At 45.4% G+C, this 7664-nt stretch overlaps 1 protein-coding gene and 1 non-coding gene across 2 annotated transcripts in view; both read right to left on the bottom strand.

Annotated features, from left to right (window-relative positions):
• Positions 1-3480: 3480 nt before the first annotated feature.
• LOC116483816 (uncharacterized) overlaps positions 3481-7664 on the bottom strand; it is a 28419-nt gene continuing 24235 nt past the window's right edge. The window contains exon 5 of the mRNA XM_032178141.2: positions 3481-3863. The gene's annotated coding sequence lies outside the window, so the exon portion shown is untranslated. The remainder of the gene's footprint in view (positions 3864-7664) is intronic.
• On the bottom strand, positions 3935-4073 carry LOC116484373 (small nucleolar RNA SNORA8). Its single transcript, XR_004252546.1, has one exon. It is a non-coding gene; the product is annotated as a small nucleolar RNA SNORA8 (small nucleolar RNA).

The following is a 7664-nucleotide window of genomic DNA, read 5'->3' as shown; positions in this document are numbered from 1 at the left end:
ATCTGTACAGTAAATTTGGTTATCCGGCCTGACCTAGCTAATAATATCTAGACTGGAAAAACAGATTTGCTCTTATTGTTATTGCTGTTGTTTTGTAATTAAAGTTCTATTTAATAGAGAGTTACTATTTAGGTCATACCTTGCTGACTCAATATTTAAAGAATTAGCAAATCTCACTTCCTCGGGCACTCCCAGCCTGACAGGCTGGGCATGGAGACACGAGTAATAATCCTAATTGTAATGAGGCTGGGTGAGCTGAATTTTCATCCTGTTGCCGCCCCCCGAGGCTCCAAGAAACCTCCCAGCAATTTGAGCCTGCTAGCAATGGTTGTCAGTTGAGGCAGGATGCTTTGTCATGCAACCGTGAGCAAGGAACAGGGGCAGGCTCACGTGCTAAGCACGGGGCAAAACAGATTTGTTTATAAGGAACAGGGTCAAAGCTGTGTTAATAGAAGGAATACGAATTTCCTATGCAGTCCAGACAGGAGAAGGTTTTGGAAGAAAATTAATCAAGGCAACGTATGTTTGATTTTTTTTTTTTTTTTGAGATGGAGTTTCGCTCTTGTTGCCCAGGCTGGAGTGCAATGGTGCGATCTCAGCTCACCGCAACCTCTGCCTCCCGGGTTCAGGCGATTCTCTTGCCTCAGCTTCCCGAGTAGCTGGGATTACAGGCATGTGCCACCACGCCCGGCTAATTTTGTATTTTTAGTAGAGATGGGGTTTCTCCGTGTTGGTCAGGCTGGTCTCAAACTCCCAACCTCAGGTAATCCACCTGCTTCGGCCTCCTAAAGTACTGGGATTACAGGCGTGAGCCACCTTGCCCGGCCACATATGTTTGATTTTAAATACACTAGGACGAACCAGCTGCAACTTGAAGTTGAGCCTCTCCCTACCCTAACACATCCTCCACATCGCTGAAACCAGAGCTTACTCTCATCTCCCTGGGGAAGCCAGGCAGGCTGGAGCTCCAGGAACCTAGTTGGCCCCTTTGCAGGAGCAGCAGTGACTGGGCCATCAACATGCTTTTGACACAGAGGCTTGTGAAATTTGCAAGACACAGAGAGGGAGAAGGATGGGAATTGGAGCTTGATCATTTTTGTAGGGAAACGTGACCAATGGGGAAGAAAGAGGAGGAAAGGAATCCAAAGTAGAAGGCGGCTTAAAGGCAAGTCAGAATGGACTTATTATTTGACAGAAAATCCACTGCATGACACAATACTCTAGATACTTTCTAAATTATCAAAAGAAAAAAAATCAAATTGTATTCAGAATTCTAATGGACTTAGTAGATTTTACACCTAGCATATGTCTGGGTTTTTGTTGGTTTGTGTTTGAGGTGTAAGGAAGGAGTGATATCTCAAATATAACCTTGGATCCTATTGCTAGCATTTAAATTCAGTGGGTCAGTACAAACCCAAGAAATGCCCTAAAGAACAGGACTTTGCAGAATAAATAGGTGAACTGCCCAAATGGCTAATTTAGGTTTTCCAACAGGGCTATTCCTCTTGGAGGTAGACACTGGACACTGGATGCTCTTAATTTCTTTTCCAAATGTGAAAAAAAAATGTTATATTGGTAGTGAAAGCCCTTCCTCACCTCTGAGAGACGAGTAATGCAAACTATGGGACTGATGAGGTCAGGGTACCGGGTATGCGGCTCTGGTTTCAGCAAGGCAGCAGCTGGAAAAACTGTCCAACCTCTTCTTCTTGGCAAATAGGGCCTTGGATTCTAGCCCAGGCCAGGAGCTTGGGAGTCAGGTCTGGGCTTGAAAGAGGGCGTGATTGGTCAGCAGTTACGAGGCAATGGAAAAGAGTGAAATTGATTCTCCAGTGAGGGTAGGTTAGGCCTGTGCTCTGGGTCATGGTGCAAAGGCTAACTGGTGTTGAGTCTCGGCAAAGGGCAAACAAGGAAGGAAGGAAAGCTTTGAAACATCAAGTCCAAAGCCAGGATTTGAAAGGGTGGGTTGGCAGTCCTGAATTGGCAAGAAGAGGGAGGCCTGATGATCCCCATAGGGAAATTCACATAGGCAAGAACTTTTATGGAGTGGAATGGATAGGACTGTTGAGAAGTCCTCATCATCATAGGACTGCGGAAGGGAGGACCTGCTGTGGGCCTTGGAAAACCGTAATGAATGCCCAGCAGAATAGGTGAGTCTTCGGAGATACTTTCCAGGGAAAAGGGGGAGGGCAATGTCTATTTACTACATATATATAGTTGATGTTGTTGTTTTGTTTTGTTTTTGTTTTTGTTTTTTTTTTGAGACGGAGTCTTGCTCTGTCACCCAGGCTGGAGTGCAATGGCACGATCTCAGCTCACTGCAACCTCTGCCTCCCGGGTTTAAGCGATTCTTCTGCCTTAGCCTCCTGAGTAGCTGGGATTACAGGCACCCACCACCACGCCTGGCTAATTTTTGTATTTTTTAGTAGAGATGGGGTTTCACCATATTGGCCAGGCTGGTCTTGAACTCCTGACCTCAAATGATCCACCCGCCTCGGCCTCCCAAAGTGTTGGGATTATAGGCATGAGCCACTGCGCCTAGCCTGGCAATGTCTATTTGCATTCAGAGACCCCCCTGCCCCCCTGCACCCCCTCCTCCCCACTCAGCATCCTCCCACCCTCCACCTTGCCAGGCAGGGCTTGACAGCCCCTGGCCCTGTCTCAAACTTGGAAATGTTCTAAGCTAGTTTCTAAGCCAGTTGTCTTCTCATCTTTCTGAGGGTAAAATTTATATTCTGATGGTAGCCTCTGCCTCCAAGTATGAGTGTTGCCACAAGAGGCGCAAAGTAGACCTTCAATAAACATGTGCTCCTTGGCTCTTCATTTAGAGGAGTGCCTTGTGTCAGGAGCTGCACAAGCACCAACTCTGAGATCAGCTGTGCCATGAGCCCACCTCTCTGGGACGCAGAACTTAGTGCCTTTGGGAGAACATGTCTGGAACTTCTAAAAGGTCAGCCAGTGGAAAAATCACCCAATTTGCCTTTAAATCCAACTGCAAGATTAGCCAGCCGCCAGGTTACAGTGTTCTCTTTGGTTTCTTTCTCCAGTGTCTCACTTTTACCATGGTCCTGGTTTTAGTGTCTCTGCTGTATCCTGCCTTTCTGGATCCTGATCCTGACACTTGGCTACCTGGCTCCTGATTTGTTTTTATTCCCTTTTGCACCCCTGGTTTTGGCTTTGGCCTATCTATAATCTATTTTTTTTTTAGACGGAGTCTCACTCTTTTCACCCAGGCTGGAGTGCAGTGGTGCAATCTCAGCTCACTGCAACCTCTGCCTCCTGGGTTCACGCCATTCTCCTGCCTCAGCCTCCTGAGTAGCTGGGACTACAGGCGTGTGCCACCATGCCCAGGTAAGTTATTTTTAGTAGAGACAGGGTTTTGCCATGTTGGCCAGGCTGGTCTTGAACTCCAGACCTCAGGTGATTCATCCACCACGGCCTCCCACAGTGCTGGGATTACAGGCGTGAGCCACCATGCCTGGCTGAGGTTTTTTTTTTTTTTAATTGTGTATTATGTAACATTAGGCAAAATTATTCAAAGTCAATAGATTTTTATCCAAGGGATTCCATGTTGTGATTTTTTCCACTGTCCATCAGGGTCACTTTAGATCCTCTAAAGAGCTGGAGTCTAAAGATTCATCTTCAAGTTGGCCCTTTTTAATGAAACTGATGCTTATTTTAATTCAGTTGTCCCGTCAGCCCATAATTCTTTTATTTTGGCTTCTGTCATCTCCTTTTAATATAGATATACTGATGAAGACTTGAAAATTCACCAAGAATCTTTGGGATCTAATTTCTTCAACCAGTTTACTTTAGGGTCATCTTTACTGTAGGTGGTGGATCTGCCTGGTTCTCCATTCAACACCCTGGAAGAAGAAAGGCATTGCTTACTGTTATAGAGTATATCAAACTAAGCACTCTGTGAAACCTATACAAATACTGTATCAATAGAAATACCAGGTTTAACAAGCACAAAGTCAAGAAAACCAACCATGCCAGATACTGAATTTCTATAGCACTGACCTTTGAACACCTTAGCAAGAGTAAACTGCTGGGCGCAAATGCCATGCAGTGCAAGATCTTTTTTTTTTGAAACAGGGTCTTGCTCTGTTGCCCATGCTGGATTGCAGTGGCATGATGATGGCTCACTGCAGTCTTGACCTCCCAGGCTCAAGCGATCCTCCCGCCCTCAGCCTCCCAAGCAGCTGGAACCACAGCCATATGCCACCATGTTTGGCTAATTTGTAGAGACAGGGTCTCCCTGTGTTGCCCAGGCTGGTCTTGAACTCCTGGCCTCAAGTGATCCCCCTGCCACGGCCTCCCGAAGTGTTGGGATTATAGGCATGAGCCACTGCACCTGGCCTATCTATGATCTTTGATCTAAAATTTCAGCTTCTGGCCAGGTGCAGTGGCTCACACATGTAATCCTAGCACTTTGGGAGGCTGAGGCAGGTGGATCACTTGAGGCCAGGAGTTCAACACCAGCCTGGCCAACGTGGTAAAACCCCATCTCTACTAAAAATACAACATTAGCTGGGTGTGGTGGCACATGCCTGTAATCCCAGCTACTCTGGAGGCCGAGGCAGGAGAATCGTCTGAGCCCAGGACGTGGAGGTTGCAGTGAGTTGATCTTGCCACTGCACTCAAGCCTGGGTAACAGACTGGAACTCTGACTCAAAAAAAAAAAAAAAAAAAAGAATGGAGTATTGATACATGCTACAACATGGATGAGCCTCAAAACATTAAAACATCAGGCTAAGTTGAAAGAAATCTCAAAAGACCACATATTGTATGATTCCATTTAGATAAAATGTCGATAAAAGGCTAATCCATTAATCCATAGAGACAAAAAGTAGACTAGTGGGTGTCAGGGGCTGGAGGAAGGATGGGGAGTGACTTTAAATGGGCATAAAATTTCTTCCTGAAGTGATGAAATGTTCTAAAATTAGATAGTGGTGATGGTTGCACAACTCTTTGTACTGAAGACCATTCAGTTGTGCACTTTAAATGGGTGAATCTTATGGTATATAAATTATATCTCAATAAAAAGGTGAGTTCTGGCCGGGCACGGTGCCTCACGCCTGTAATTCCATCACTTTGGGAGGCTGAGGTGGGAGGATCACAAGGTCAGGAGTTCGAGACCAGCCTGGCCAAAATGACGAAACCCCCGTCTCTACGAAAAATACAAAAATTAGCCGGGTGTGGTAGCGCAAGCCTGTAGTCCCAGCTACTCGGGAGGCTGAGGCAGAAGAATTGCTTAAACTCAGCAGGTGGAAGTTGCAGTGAGCCAGGATCATGCTACTGCACTCCAGCCTGGGCGACAGAGCAAGACTACGTCTCAAAAAAAAAAAAAAAAAAAAAAAAGGCTTCCAGCCTAGGTAACATGGTGAAACCTCCTCTCTACAAAAAATACAAAAAATTAGCTGGGCATGGTGGCACACAGCTGTAGACCTAGCTACTAGGGAGGCTGAGGTAGGAGGATCCTCTGAGCCCAGGAGCTTCAGGCTGCAGTGAGCTATGATTATGCCACTTTACTCCAGCCTGGGCAACAGAGTGAGACTCTGTCTCAAAAACAAAAACAAACTAAAAATGGGTTTAACAGTTTAGTTCTTCAATGACCAATTAATTTTTTATTTAAAGAAAAAAAAAAAAAGAACTACATCTGGCCGGGCAGGGTGGCTCACCTGTAATCCCGGCACTTTGGGAGGCCGAGGTGGGTGGATCATGAGGTCAGGAGATTGAGACCATCCTGGCCAACATGGTGAAACCCCGTCTCTACTAAAAATACAAAAAAAAATTAGCCGAGTGTGGTGGTATATGCCTGTAGTCCCAGCTACTCAGGATGCTGAGGCAGGAGAATCTCTGGAACCTGGAGGGAGAAGGTTGCAGTGAGCTGAGATCGCACCACTGCACTCCAGCCTGGGCTATAGAGTGAGACTCTGTCTCAAAAAAAAATAATAATAATAAAATTTTACTAGCCCAAGGACATTTGATAAAGTAAATGAAACTTCTTTCAACTTAACAAAACTTATTAGCCATGTCAGGAGTGCTTGCTAATGCCTATGAGCTATGTAAAAGCCTACAAAAAGGTTTCTGGTTGGAGACCTAAGAAAATATATTTTTTTGTTGTTTGTTTGTGTTTTTGAGAAGAAGTCTCGTTCTTGTCACCCAGGCTGGAGTGCAAGGGGGCGATCTCAGCTGACTGCAACCTCTGCCTCGTGGGTTCAAGCAATTCTCTTGCCTCAGCCTCCCGAGTAGCTGGGATTACAGGCACCTGCCACCACGCCCGGCTAATTTTTGTATTTTTAGTAGAGATGAGGTTTCACCATTTTGGCCAGGCTGGTCTTGAACTCCTGACCTCAGGTGATCTCCTGCCTCGGCCTCCCAAAGTGCTGGTTTTATAGGCGTGAGCCACTGCACCTGGCCAATATGTATTTGTTTCAAACTATAAAAACTTAACAATTAAAATTAATAAAATGCTGACAAATTACAACGGTATGTCAACCAACTGATAAAACTCATCTCATATAAAATTTGGCTGGGTGTGGTGGCTCATGCCTGTAATCCCAGTACTTTGGGAGGCCAAGGCAGGTGGATTACCTGAGGTCAGGAGTTTGAGACCAGCCTGGCCAACATGGTGAAACCCTGTCTCTAATAAAAATACAAAAATTAGCTGGGCGTGGTGGCGGGCAACTGTAATCCCAGCTACTCAGGAGGCTGAGGCAGGAGAATTGCTTGAACCCAGGAGGCAGAGGTTGCAGTGAGCCAAGATCAAGCCACTGCTCCAGGCCTGGGCAACAGAGTGAGACTCCATCTCAAAAAAACAAGCAAACTCATCTCATATAAAACTAATATATATACACATAGATTAATATAGTATGAGATGTGGGCATATTTCATGTTTGACAGGATATCAGGTGAGACTTCCACAAGCCAGGACTATGAAGGTCTTAGGCCAGGATAGCTGCCTCACCCAGCCAATTCTTCCTTTCTTTAAAGTGAGATCTTTCTTAAGGCTTCTATAGTCCTTTCTGGCAATCTTGCTCTTGCCTGGGCACCCAAGTTCCTCAGATACATCAATAATAGATAGTGTTGAAGTTTTTGCCTCCCAGAAAGCAACATCTTTCTCAGTGTATGCAAATAGCTGGGTGACAAAGAAAGTGTGTCATCTTACACCACTCCATAGAGGAGCCCTAGACCCTACCATACAAGGAGCCTGGTTCTAGAAATAGCACTTACTGTGTTATATTTATTCACGTGTCCCCCATTAAACAACTGTGCTCCCTGAGAACTGGGATATCTCATTTACTATCTTTTTTTTTTTTTTTTTTTTAAGGTTACGGCATGTGGTATTCCCTGTTGGCCTCTCATCCAAGTACTAACCAGGCCTGACCCAGGTTAACTTCTGAGATCAGATGAGATCAGGCGTGTTCACAGTGGTAGGCCCATGGACTCATTTGCTTTTGAATCCTAAGGTCTGGCACAACTCCAGACACATGCTCTGTGTTCAAAAAGAGATTTCCTTTTTTTAATTAATTTTTTTTTTTTTTTTTTTTGAGACAGAGTCTTGCTCTGTCGCCCAGGCTGGAGTGCAGTGGTGTGATCTCAGCTCACTGCAAGCTCCACCTCCTGGGTTCAAGTGATTCTCCTGCCTCAGCCTCCCAAGT

This window comes from Hylobates moloch, unplaced genomic scaffold, assembly GCF_009828535.3.
Source record: "Hylobates moloch isolate HMO894 unplaced genomic scaffold, HMol_V3 SCAFFOLD_15, whole genome shotgun sequence".
Taxonomy (NCBI): domain Eukaryota; kingdom Metazoa; phylum Chordata; class Mammalia; order Primates; family Hylobatidae; genus Hylobates; species Hylobates moloch.
Note: the sequence above shows the minus strand (reverse complement) of the source record. Positions and strands in the feature narration are given on the sequence as shown.